Genomic DNA, 12,912 nt, shown 5'->3' on the forward strand with positions numbered 1-12,912 from the left:
TCATCGGTTAACTCAAGATCGGTTGTGTTAATTTCTTTCAATTTTGACACAGTTATAGGTCATTGTCATGAGACGTGACAGTAACCTTTTCAAGGTCATCAGGTCATCGTGACGTCATCCAGGCGCCATTTTGTGAAATCACGTTATCCATCATATCTTCATGATGCATTAGCAAAGGTCATTCATATTTACATTACATATACTTCAGGTCAAGGGTCAACAAGTCATGTCATCAAAGGTCACATAAAGGACATGACGCGCACGTACGCGCGCGTCAAAATTTTAAAATGCTCAAAATCACTTAACTATTAAACGAGAGTACGAATTAGGTCATTTTAAGCATTTCAACATTTTCCGTCCGTACGTGTCACCGCGCGCGTTGCGCGCGCTCATAACGCGTGGAAAAGGTCAAATTCAAATTGTTTACATGATTTAGATTCCTCTTACCGTAAATGACAATTTACATTAATTTCAGTCACTCTTGACCTTTCATAAGGCCGTGAGCGCGCGTCAAAGTTCAAAATCTGCGCGTGCTGCTATGGGCAATATAATGCAAATTTGATCAAAAACATGCCATTTTAAAAATCAAAATAGCTCTTCAGATAGTCCATCGACCCCCGATTTTTATATCATGGTTGGAGAAAGCATGAGTTGGAGATATGATTTCATACCACTCTGACTCGTACAAAGTGTAACAAAGTCAACATATTGACATCTAAACTCAACAAAATGTATTTTGTTGATGACGTCATTTTTGTCTTTGTTTAATTGAGATTATCTCACTTATCGGTCACCGATCTTCTCCCAGATTTTGATATGTTGTAGCTGATATAATTCTCTATCAGTAATATGTCATTTATTTTTCATTTAGATGACGTCATCATAGTTAAATATTCGATTAAAGGTGACAATGCATAATTTGTCATATTTGCGTGTAATGTCTATGGGAGGTCACTTTTTTCAAAACATGAATCTCAATGACAAGGTGTTTTGACCAGTATCTCGGTTGTAATTCAATAGTTTTCTCACAAATTTTAGTATGTTGTAGCTGAGACTATTTGCTATCTAATATTTCCTCATTTTTTTTAATCAGTTGTCAGGATTATGCTTATGCTCATCATCATCATTAACATTATCGTTTTTATCGTCATATAACATTGTCATTATCATCATCATCACCTTTACTATCATGATCATCACCATGTTCATCATGATCATCATTGTTTACATGTCTATATAACTTCTCCGTTTCTCAAATCTATCATAAGACATAGACAGACCACCTTATTCGTCTTCGTGACGAATTAAATTTCTAGTTTATTATTATTATTAGGTGGTCTGTTATCAACAGACCACCTATTGATTTCGTCAGAATTTTCTTTATTATTATTATTATTAGGTGGTCTGTCAACGTCAGATCACCTATTGTTTTCGTCAGAATTTTCTTTCTTTATTATTATTATTATTATCAGGTGGGCTGTATAACGTACAGACCACCTTATAATTTCGTTAGAATTGCCTTTATCAGGTGGGCTGTATAACGTACAGACCACCTTATAATTTCGTTAGAATTGCCTTTATTTATTTATTATTTATTATATATTTTTCTTATTTCTAACCACTTTTTTGTTGGCAAGATAACTTGGAAATGGCTCAATCAAATAATTTGAAATTTGGCACACATATGTATAGGCATATGTACAAAGCACAATATCGTTTTCAACATTGACCTTCACTGATGACGTCATCTAGGCGCCATTTTGTAAAATTTTACGAAAATCAACTCCTGATCATATCTTCATAACCAAAAGGTATTTCTGATTCATATTTATCATGATCAGGGTCAATATCCGTCCGGTCAATTTCAGGTCAAATAACGCGCGCGTGCGCGTACGTCCGCGCGTCAATGCGCGCGCAAAATTTTGAAATGCTCAAAATCGTCTCAAAATCATTTTGCATACGTTTCAGGTCATTTTAAGCATTTTATAAAAAATCGCGCGTACGAGCATGCGCGCGCGTTTTCGCGCGTAACACCATTAAAAAACATAGAATCGCCATTTTTTTTTCTTTCATGATATTTTTCATATTTTTTCAAGGAATTTGATACCATGTTTATCTCTTTATGACCATTATTAACAAGATGAGCGTAAATTCAAGATAAATGTCAGTGCGCGCGAGCTCTTTTAATACATAGCATATATGGGCAAAAACATGCCTATACAAAATCCGTTATAGCTCTTTGGAATGCACCGGAATCCTCAATTTTTTTTCATATTTAGATAGAGTATCAAAAATTTGCCATTCATTTTTCATTTTGATGACGTCATCATAGGTAAATATTCCATTAAAGGCGACAATGCATAATTTGTCATATTTGCGTGTTATGTCTATGGGAGGTCACTTTTTTCAAAACATGAATCTGCCTGACAATGTGTTTTGACCTGTGTCTCGGTGGTTATTCAAACAGTTTTCAACCAAATCTTAATATGTTGTAGCTGAGACTATATGCTATCTAAATATTCCCTCATTTTTTCAATCAGATGTCAGAATCATGCTCATACTCATCATCGTCATCATCATCATCAATATCATTATTATCATCATCATCATCAATGTCACCATCATCATCATCATCATGGTCTGAAGATGATGATCATCAACATCACCATGATCATGATCATTATCATCATCATTAACATTATCGTTTTTATCATCATATAACATTTTCATTATCATGATCATCATCACCTTTACTATCATGATCATCATCATGTTCATCATGATCATCATTGTTTACATGTCTATATAACTTCTCCCATTCTCAAATCTATCATAAGACATAGACAGACCACCTTATTCGTCTTCGTGACGAATTAAATTTCTAGTTTTGTCTCAAATTTTAGTTGAACCAGCCCACCTATACTTGTTCCAAACAAGTATTACAAATCTAGTTTATTTTTATTTCTCCCCGTTTTTTGTTCATCGGTTAACTCAAGATCGGTTGTGTTAATTTCTTTCAATTTTGACACAGTCATAGGTCATTATCATGAGACGTGACAGTAACCTTTTCAAGGTCATCAGGTCATCGTGACGTCATCCAGGCGCCATTTTGTGAAATCACGTTATCCATGATATCTTCATGATGCCTAAGCAAAGGTCATTCATATTCATATCACATATATTTCAGGTCAAGGGTCAACAAGTCATGTCATCAAAGGTCACATAAAGGTCATGACGCGCGCGTACGTGTGCGTCAAAATTTTAAAAAGCTCAAAATCACTTAACTACTAAAGGAGAGTACGAATCAGGTCATTTGAAGCATTTCAAAATTTTCCGTCCGTACGTGTCCCTGCGCGCGTTGTGCGCGCTCACAGCGCGCGGAAAAGGTCAAATTCAAAATGTTTACATGATTTGGATTCCTCTTAACGTAATTGACAATTTATAATAATTTCAGTCACTTTTCATATTTCATAAGGCCGTGAGCGTGCGTCAAAGTTCAAAATCCGCGCGTACTGCTATGGGCAATATAATGCAAATTTGATCAAAAACATGCCATTTTAAAAATCGAAATAGCTCTTCAGATAGTCCATTGACCCCCAATTTTTATATCATGGTTGGAAAAAGCATGAGTTGGAGATATGATTTCATACCACCCTGACTCGTAAAAAGTTAAATAAAGCAATCATATTGGCATCTAAACTCAAACAAATGTATTTTGTTGATGACGTCATTTTTGTCTTTGTTTAATTGATATTATCTGACTTATTAGTGATCAATTTTCTCCCAGATTTCGATATGTTGTAGCTGAGATAATTCTGTATCAGAAATATGCAATTTATTTTTCATTTAGATGACATCTTCATAGTGAAATATTCGATTAAAGGCGACAATGCATAATTTGTCATATTTGCGTGTTATGTCTATGGGAGGTCACTTTTTTCAAAACATGAATCTGCATGACAAGGTGTTTTGACCAGTATCTCGGTTGTTATTCAACAGTTTTCTCCCAAATTTTATTATGTTGTAGCTGAGACTATTTGCTATTTAAATATTTCCTCATTTTTTTCAATCAGATGTCAGGATCATGCTTATGGTCATCATCATCATTAACATTATCGTTTTTATCATCATATAACATTATCATTATCATCATCATCACCTTTACTATAATGATTATCATCATGTTCATCATGATCATCATTGTTTACATGTCTATATAACTTCTCCCATTCTCAAATCTGTCATAAGACATAGACAGACCACCTTATTCGTCTTCGTGACGAATTAAATTCTAGTTATTAGGTGGTCTGTTATCAACAGACCACCTATTGATTTCGTCAGAATTTTCTTTATTAGGTGGTCTGTTATCAACAGACCACCTATTGATTTCGTCAGAATTTTCTTTATTATTATTATTATTATTATTATTATTATTATTCTTTATTTTTATTTCTCCCCGTTTTTTGTGGCCCGGATAACTCAAGTTTGGTTTAGTTAATTTCATTAAATTTCGGCACAATTATAGGTCATTGTAATGAGACGTGACAGGAACATTTTCAAGGTCATTAGGTTATCGTGACGTCATCCAGGCGCCATTTTTTGAAATCACGTTATCCATCATATCTTCATGATGCATCAGCAAAGGTCATTCATATTCATATCACATATACTTTAGGTCCAGGGTCAACAGGTCATGTCATCAAAGGTCACATAAAGGTCATGACGCGCGCGTATGTGCGCGTCAAAATTTTAAATTGCTCAAAATCACTTAACTATTAAACGAGAGTACGAATTAGGTCATTTTAAGCATTTCAACATTTTCCGTCCGTTTGTGTCCCCGCGCGCGGTGTGCGCGCTCACAGCGCGCGAAAAAGGTCAAATTCAAATTGTTTACATGATTTGGATTCCTCTTAATGTAATTAACAATTTACATTAATTTCAGTCACTCTTCATATTTCATAAGGCCGTGAGCGTGCGTCAAAGTTCAAAATCCGCGCGTGCTGCTATGGGCAATATAATGCAAATTTCATCAAAAACATGCCATTTTAAAAATCGATATAGCTTTTCAGATAGTCCATTGACCCCCATTTTTTATATCATGGTTGGAAAAAGCATGAGTTGGAGATATGATTTCATACCACCTTGACTCGTACAAAGTGAAATAAAGTCATCATATTGGCATCTAAACTCAAACAAATGTATTTTGTTGATGACGTAATTTTTGTCTTTGTTTAATTGAAATTATCTCACTTATTGGTCATCGATCTTCTCCCAGATTTTGATATGTTGTAGCTGAGATAATTCTCTATCAGAAAAATGTCATATATTATCATTTAAATGACGTCATCATAGTATAATATTCGATTAAAGGCGACAATGCATAATTTGTCATATTTGCGTGTTATGTCTATGGGAGGTCACTTTTTTCAAAACATGAATCTGCATGACAATGGCCCGAATTCACAAAGGAGGTTTAGATTTAACCCAGGCTAAATCGCGTCATAATACGTCATAACCCCGAGCTTTAGACCATGGGTCATTATTTTGGTATTCACAAAGGAAGTTTAGATTTAACCCAGGCTAAATCGCGTCATATTACGTCATATTTTTAGCCTGCTCAGAAGGGTGGTTTAAGCGGGCTAAATCTAACCCACGGTTTAACCCACGGTTTAACGCGTCATATGACGTCATACCAGCGAGCTTTGGCTTTTTAGCGCAGACGACCGTACAAATTTTGTTGACAAATTTGTGGTGAAACAAAGTGAAGAGACCTTCACAAAGTTGCTGTTTTTTCAACTTTGATAGCCTACATTGTAAGTATTTTTAGTTATTCACAACATATGTGTACCATATTCTCAGTTCTGCTACAATGGAAGCCCAATTGAACATGATTTATGTGCGTAAAAAGTGCACGAATAATAATCTTCATCGTAAGTTGCACAGCCTTTGCGAACATTGTCGCAGAACCTAACGCAGCTCGGACCCATGCGTGTGTATTTGTGTTGTGTTGTTTATGTAATCCTGCGAGGCAAGGCAATTTCGCAATAACTGCGAATGTGCCAGCTAACAATACGAAATTAGTTATAACATCACACAATTGTGTGATTCGGGAAGAAAAATATGTTAATCATGACATTTGAGACATTCCTGGCCTCGGGGGGGGGGGGGTAGCGACAGTTCCATTTGTATTTTCTGCTCTGCTGATGCTGCTTCTCATCTGACTAACGGAGAACGAAAAATGCCGAAATGAAAATGAAAATTCTTCCACACTGATGGATTTTACTAGTCTAGTCTAGAGTCTAGGCCTACTATATACAGAGGCCTGGTCTAGACCTAGATCTAGACTAGTCTCTAGTACTACTAGGCCTACACTGACACTCAGTACTGACTGAATAAGACCTGAGCTTGAGCTCGAAGTCGGTGGCAGTGAGACACGCAAACACGACGTGGGCCTAGCCTAGGCTAGATGATAGATCTAGATCTAGGCCTAGATCTATCTACTAGATCTAACGTTAGTCCTCAGTTTCAAGAAATTAGTCAAAGCACGCCAAACCATGGCATGAATTTATTAAAAGTATTTTGTAAATTATTGTAAAAGATGCAGATCTAGATCTAGATCTAGGTCTATAGGTCTAGAATCTAGACCTAGGTCTAGATGATAGATCTAGACTAGATCTAGTCTAGATCTAGATCTAGATCTAGTCTATTCTAGATTTAGAAATTGAAATGGAATAAAATATTTTTCAAAATAGACCTAGGGTCTAGACCTAGATCTAGTCTAGGTCTAGTCTAGATCTAGGTCTAGTAGTAGTATAGTACTCTAGATCTAGACTTTCTAGATCTAGAACTAGATCTAGTACTAGATCTAGTAGACCTAGGCCGTAGGGTCTACCGGTATAGACCTCAGGCTCTAGATCTAGAATCTAGTCTATGTGGTCTAGAATCTAGACCTTTCTAAAACTACTTTTCATAAATTCATGCCAAGCCCGCGCGGATGGTTTGTTGTGTTGTGTCTTGAGAAGTTGAGTGTTTGTGTGTCTCACCGTCACTGAGTTCGAGCACAAGTCTGAGCTGAATGAGACTGAGAGGTACTTTGTCTTTAGGCCCATCTAGATCTAGATCTAGACTAGACTCTAGTACTGACTGTCGAATTTCTCTACACTACACTTAACTCCTATAAATTTATACTAGTCTACATCATGATCATGTCTAGGCCTAACTGTTACTGTTAGAGTCTACATCAATACATTGTTGTAGACCTACTTGAATTTTGAAGCAAGTTTAAAATCTGTGCAAGCAAATAGCCAATAAATCAATGTGTGTTCTTCCTAATCTACATGTAATCTTAGTCAAATTCAACCTTTCACATGGGACATCTAATGCTTATTTACATGTACATCTACATGTATCTAATTTCACATTTTATCAAGCATGAGTAGATTTTTAACAAAACATGACAGGAATTGGCCCCTACGTTCTTATGGAGGTTCAGTGACATCATCTTTTCTAATTGCCCAATAGTATGAATCAATAGCACTCATTTCTTTAATGCAATCAAAGTATCGTTAATATTTTTTTTAGAGTTTGCAAAAGCTATTCAAAATCAGATTGTCTACAATACAAAGAATGCAAAACATGTAATATCATAGGATTTATTTGATAAACAATGAATGATATTTTTTCATTTCATGTTCTAATTTTAATTCACTTTTTTCTATTTTGTTGTGACAGAGACAGCATGGCTGAATATATTCACCATCTCCGCCAGCTTGATCGGAACAGAGAGTTGATAGGCAGACCTCAGAGAGGCCTTCGTGACCCATGAACCCTTTTGAAGTGTATGATGATGAGTCATTTCGGACCAGGTACTGGTTTTCCAAAGAGACAGCGCTCTACCTCATCAACTTGGTGGATGAAGAGCTGAGGAGGACGACAGACAGAAATGACCCAATACCTATACAGGTAGTGACAGCACTTCGATTCTATGCTTTTGGTGAGTAATTTACCTTATTTAGTATTTAGTAAATTTCTATTTAATCTGGGCTGAGCGAAAAAGTAAAAGGGTAAAATTGCGGTTACCATGATTTGTGGGAGGTTATTTCATAACCGGGAGATTCTACATCAAAGCGGGAGGAAGGGCGTGGTGGTGTGAGACTCCCTCTAAATGCAAGAGGGTTGACAGCCCTGATTTAATAAAAAATCTATTCTACACTTTTAAGGACTTTAAACATTTCTCAGTTTGAGAATTTGATCTGGCCATGTAACTTGTAAGAAATTGTACTAGTTGATATTTCACTAAAAGGATTTTTTTTTTACAGGGTCATTCCAAAAGATGCATGGTGATGAGGCACAACTTTCACAGTCTTCTGTATGCAGAGTCATCAAAGACGTGTCAGAAGCGTTTGGAAGAAGAAGGAAACAATTCATGAAGTTCCCAACATCAAGAGAAGAAGTAGAAGCAACACAGCAGCAGTTCTACCAATACTGCAGGTTGCCAGGTTTTCTAGGTGCAATTGATAGGACTCGTGTCTACATCAGGAGTCCTGGTGGAGATCAAGCCCTGTATTTTATTAATAGGAAGAACAGATACTCTATTAATGAAATGAAAATTTTCCATTTTTTGGAGATGCTCCCCATTTACTTTTAATGCAATTAATTAAATGACCGATATGGAATTGGTTCACCCTTTAGTTTCTCTGAACGAAACGTACACCCATGCAGTACTGTGGTCTGAAACAATTAGACCGTATGATTTGAAATCTAATGGTTGATATAGTTCCTCCCAAAAACATTTTTGCAAAAGGTACCAACCACTTTGAAAGGGAAATCGTCATCATCTTCATCATTATCAACATCGTCACTGAAATCGTTATTTGACTGCTTCATCACCATCGCCACCGACAACATTGCTGTCATCATTCTCATCACTGACATCATTATCGACTTCAACATTGTCTTCGTCAATAACCTTGAATACTTGTTTTGATTATCCATATTAAATCGTCAATATTTAAATATAAATTTCTCGTTTGATGGTGTGGTTTTTCTCTTGAAATCATTAAGTTAGGAGGTAAACGTTTTACAAGTGAATGACCTACTTTGTTTATCTTGTTTAATTATTAATATACCATTTGCTGTTATCTATTACTTATAATTACCCAGTACACACCATGAATTAAAATGGATTCGGTATGTTTCGCTAAATCCAAACACCCACACAGAGAGAGAGCAAGAGATGAAGAAAGAAGGAGAAAGCCATGTGTGAGAGAGAGAGAGAGGTGGAGAAAAAAGAGAAAGAAAAGGGGTACGAGAGGGGTTTAAAAAAATGGAGTTCTAACGAAATAAAAAGATATTTGAGAGAGGTGGGGTGGAGAGCTGGTGAAAAAAGAGAGACAAACAAAAACAAGGAAGGTGAAAGAGTGAGAAATAGAGACGAAATTTACAAAAAAGTTCTTTTCTTTTTGTTTAAATCACTATTCCCTTGAGAAATTCAATAAAGGAGAAAAAGTAAGAAGAAAAAAGTGAACGCCCCCCTAAGAAAAGAATTAATACAGCAAATAAACAAATTCAGAAAAAATTAATGCCCCCCCCCCCTAAGAAAACAATTAATGCCCCCTCCCCCCTAAGAAAAATTAAAAACAAAATTACCCCCACCCCCTAAGAAAACAATTAATGCCCCCTTCCCCCTATGAAAAAAATTAAGAACCAAATTAACCCCCCCTCCCCCCCCCCCTCAAAAAAAAAACCCATCCCCTAAGAAAACAATTAATGTCCCCTCCCCCCCCCCCCCCGAATTAGGCCTAATAATTCTTTATCACATGTCAAGAATGCCTTGTTTTTGCTGTCCTCCTATTTTATGTGACCAGTAAGCCCGGTTTTTTTTCTCAATACATCTATGCATTTTATGCATTAATGCCAGTATTTTCTATCAGATAGTATTTATCGTAACCTTTCAGCCCTTTCTTTCTACATCATCAACACATTCAAACGTCATCGATCGCTTTCGCTGCCTCTACGGAGTCTACGCTATATATAACACGAGTCTACTCTTACTTCGGATTGATTAATTGCTAAACTAAAGTGTGACCTACGCTCTAAAATCATCATAACAATCAACGAAAATGTGATCATATAGCTCTAAAATGAACACTACATCATAGAAAATTTTCACTCTGGTATAAGGGTCGTTTACAGAAGTTTTTTGTGGACTCTTCCACGAAAACTGTCGATGTTTAGTGTGTTGTGATGCCCAGCTCATCATAATTATGTCGGACGATTATAGGCCATAAATTAACAACGATAGTGAGGAATTATTGAGGTAATTTATGCGAAATTCTATAATATTTTGAGGACATCTGTCAGAGAACTGTTTTAGTATGTGAATAGTGGTTTAAAGTCTTATCTCAACTTAGAATCGGTCGGTTTTCAGTCTCTACTTGTAGGCGAAGAGTAATAGCCCAAATACAACTGAATCTGGACTTAGCAGACGACGGTGAACTAGGTGGAGTAACCAAGTGTACTGAGCGCGCATGCTCAGTTCAGTGCTTCAATTCTGCGCATGCTCAGTTTATTTTTTTGCTCTCTTAGGCATGCTTAAACCGTGGGTTAAACTGTGGGTTAGATTTAGACCATGGGTTATCTAACCCACGCTTTGTGAATACCGAGCGGGGTTTAAACCGTGGGTTAGATTTAGCCTGGGCTAAATAACCCAGGGTTAGATTTAGCCTGGGTTAAATCTAAACCTCCTTTGTGAATTCGGGCCAATGTGTTTTGACCAGTATCTCGGTTCTTATTCAACAGTTTTCTCCCAAATTTTAGTATGTTGTAGCTGAGACTATTTGCTATCTAAATATTTCCTCATTTTTTTCAATCAGATGGCAGGATCATGCTCATACTCATCATCGTCATCATCATCATCAATATCATCATCATTATCATCAATGTCACCATCATGATCATCATCATGTTCATCATGATCATCATTGTTTACATGTCTATATAACTTCTCCCATTCTCAAATCTATCATGAGACTTAGACAGACCACCTTATTCGTCTTCGTGACGAATTAAATTTCTAGTTATTTTTATTATTCTTTATTTTTATTTCTCCCCGTTTTTTGTGGCCCGGATAACTCAAGTTTGGTTTAGTTAATTTCATTAAATTTCGGCACAATTATAGGTCATTGTAATGAGACGTGACAGGAACATTTTCAAGGTCATTAGGTTATCGTGACGTCATCCAGGCGCCATTTTGTGAAATCACGTTATCCATCATATCTTCATGATGCATCAGCAAAGGTCATTAATATTCATATCACATATACTTCAGGTCAAGGGTCAACAAGTCATGTCATCAAAGGTCACATAAAGGTCATGACGCGCACGTACGCGCCCGTCAAAATTTTAAAATGCTCAAAATCTTTTATCTATTAAACGAGAGTACGAATCAGGTCATTTTAAGCATTTCAAAATTTTCCGTCCGTACATGTCACCGCGCGCGTTGCGCGCGCTTATGACGCGCGGAAAAGGTCAAATTCAAAATGTTTACATGATTTGGATTCCTCTTAACGTAATTGACAATTTACATTAATTTCAGTCACTCTTCATATTTCATAAGGCCGTGAGCGTGCGTCAAAGTTCAAATTCCGCGCGTGCTGCTATGGGCAATATAATGCAAATTTCATCAAAAACATGCCATTTTAAAAATCGAAATAGCTCTTCAGATAGTCCATCGACCCCCAATTTTTATATCATGGTTGGATAAAGCATAAGATGGAAATATGATTTCATACCACCCTGACTCGTACAAAGTGAAATAAAGTCATCATATTGGCATCTAAACTCAAACATATGTATTTTGTTGATGACGTCATTTTTGTCTTTGTTTAATTGAGATTATCTCGCTTATCAGTGATTGATTTTCTCCCAGATTTCGATATGTTGTAGCTGAGATAATTTTCTATCAGAAATATATCATTTATTTTCATTTAGATGACGTCATCATAGTTAAATATTCGATTAAAGGCGACAATGCATAATTTGTCATATTTGCGTGTTATGTCTATGGGAGGTCACTTTTTTTCAAAACATGAATCTGCATGGCAATGTGTTTTGACCAGTATCTCGGTTGTTATTCAACAGTTTTCTCCCAAATTTTAGTATGTTGTAGCTGAGACTATTTGCTATCTAAATATTTCCTCATTTTTTTCAATCAGATGTCAGGATCATGCTCATACTCATCATCGTCATCATCATCATCAATATTATCATCATCATCATCATCATCAATGTCACCATCATCATCATCACCATGGTCTAAAGATGATGATCATCAACATCACCATGATCATGATCATTATCATCATCATCAGTAACATTATCGTTTTTATCATCATATAACATTATCATTATCATGATCATCATCACCTTTACTATCATGATCATCATCATGTTCATCATGATCATCATTGTTTACATGTCTATATAACTTCTCCCATTCTCAAATCTCATGAGACATAGACAGACCACCTTATTCGTCTTCGTGACGAATTAAATTTCTAGTTATTATTTATTATTTCTTCCCGTTTTTTGTGCCCTGGATAACTCAAGTTTGGTTTAGTCAATTTGATTCAAGTTTTGCACAGTCATAGGTCATTGTCATGACACGTGACATGAACATTTTCAAGGTCATCATGTCATCGTGACGTCATCCAGGCGCCATTTTGTGAAATCACATTATCCATCATATCTTCATGATGCATCAGCCAAGGTCATTCATATTCATATCATATATACTTTAGGTCAAGGGTCAACAGGTCATGTCATCAAAGGTCACGTAAAGGTTATGACGCGCGCGTACGTGTGCGTCAAAATTTTAAAAAGCTCAAAATCACTTAACTACTAAAGGAGAGT

General features: G+C 36.1%; 1 long non-coding RNA gene across 2 annotated transcripts; it reads left to right on the forward strand.

Annotated features, from left to right (window-relative positions):
• The first annotated feature begins 5,639 nt into the window (after nucleotides 1-5,639).
• On the forward strand, nucleotides 5,640-9,021 carry LOC105443741. 2 transcript variants are annotated; one of them, XR_004063072.1, is made up of 3 exons: nucleotides 5,640-5,813; nucleotides 7,732-7,993; nucleotides 8,319-9,021. It is a non-coding gene; the product is annotated as an uncharacterized LOC105443741 (long non-coding RNA). The 2 variants fall into 2 exon arrangements; XR_004063073.1 differs by having other exon boundaries at nucleotides 7,732-7,962.
• The last annotated feature ends 3,891 nt before the right edge of the window (nucleotides 9,022-12,912 follow it).

Source organism: Strongylocentrotus purpuratus, unplaced genomic scaffold (assembly GCF_000002235.5).
Source record: "Strongylocentrotus purpuratus isolate Spur 01 unplaced genomic scaffold, Spur_5.0 spur5_scaffold_10, whole genome shotgun sequence".
NCBI classification, from domain to species: Eukaryota; Metazoa; Echinodermata; class Echinoidea; order Camarodonta; family Strongylocentrotidae; genus Strongylocentrotus; species Strongylocentrotus purpuratus.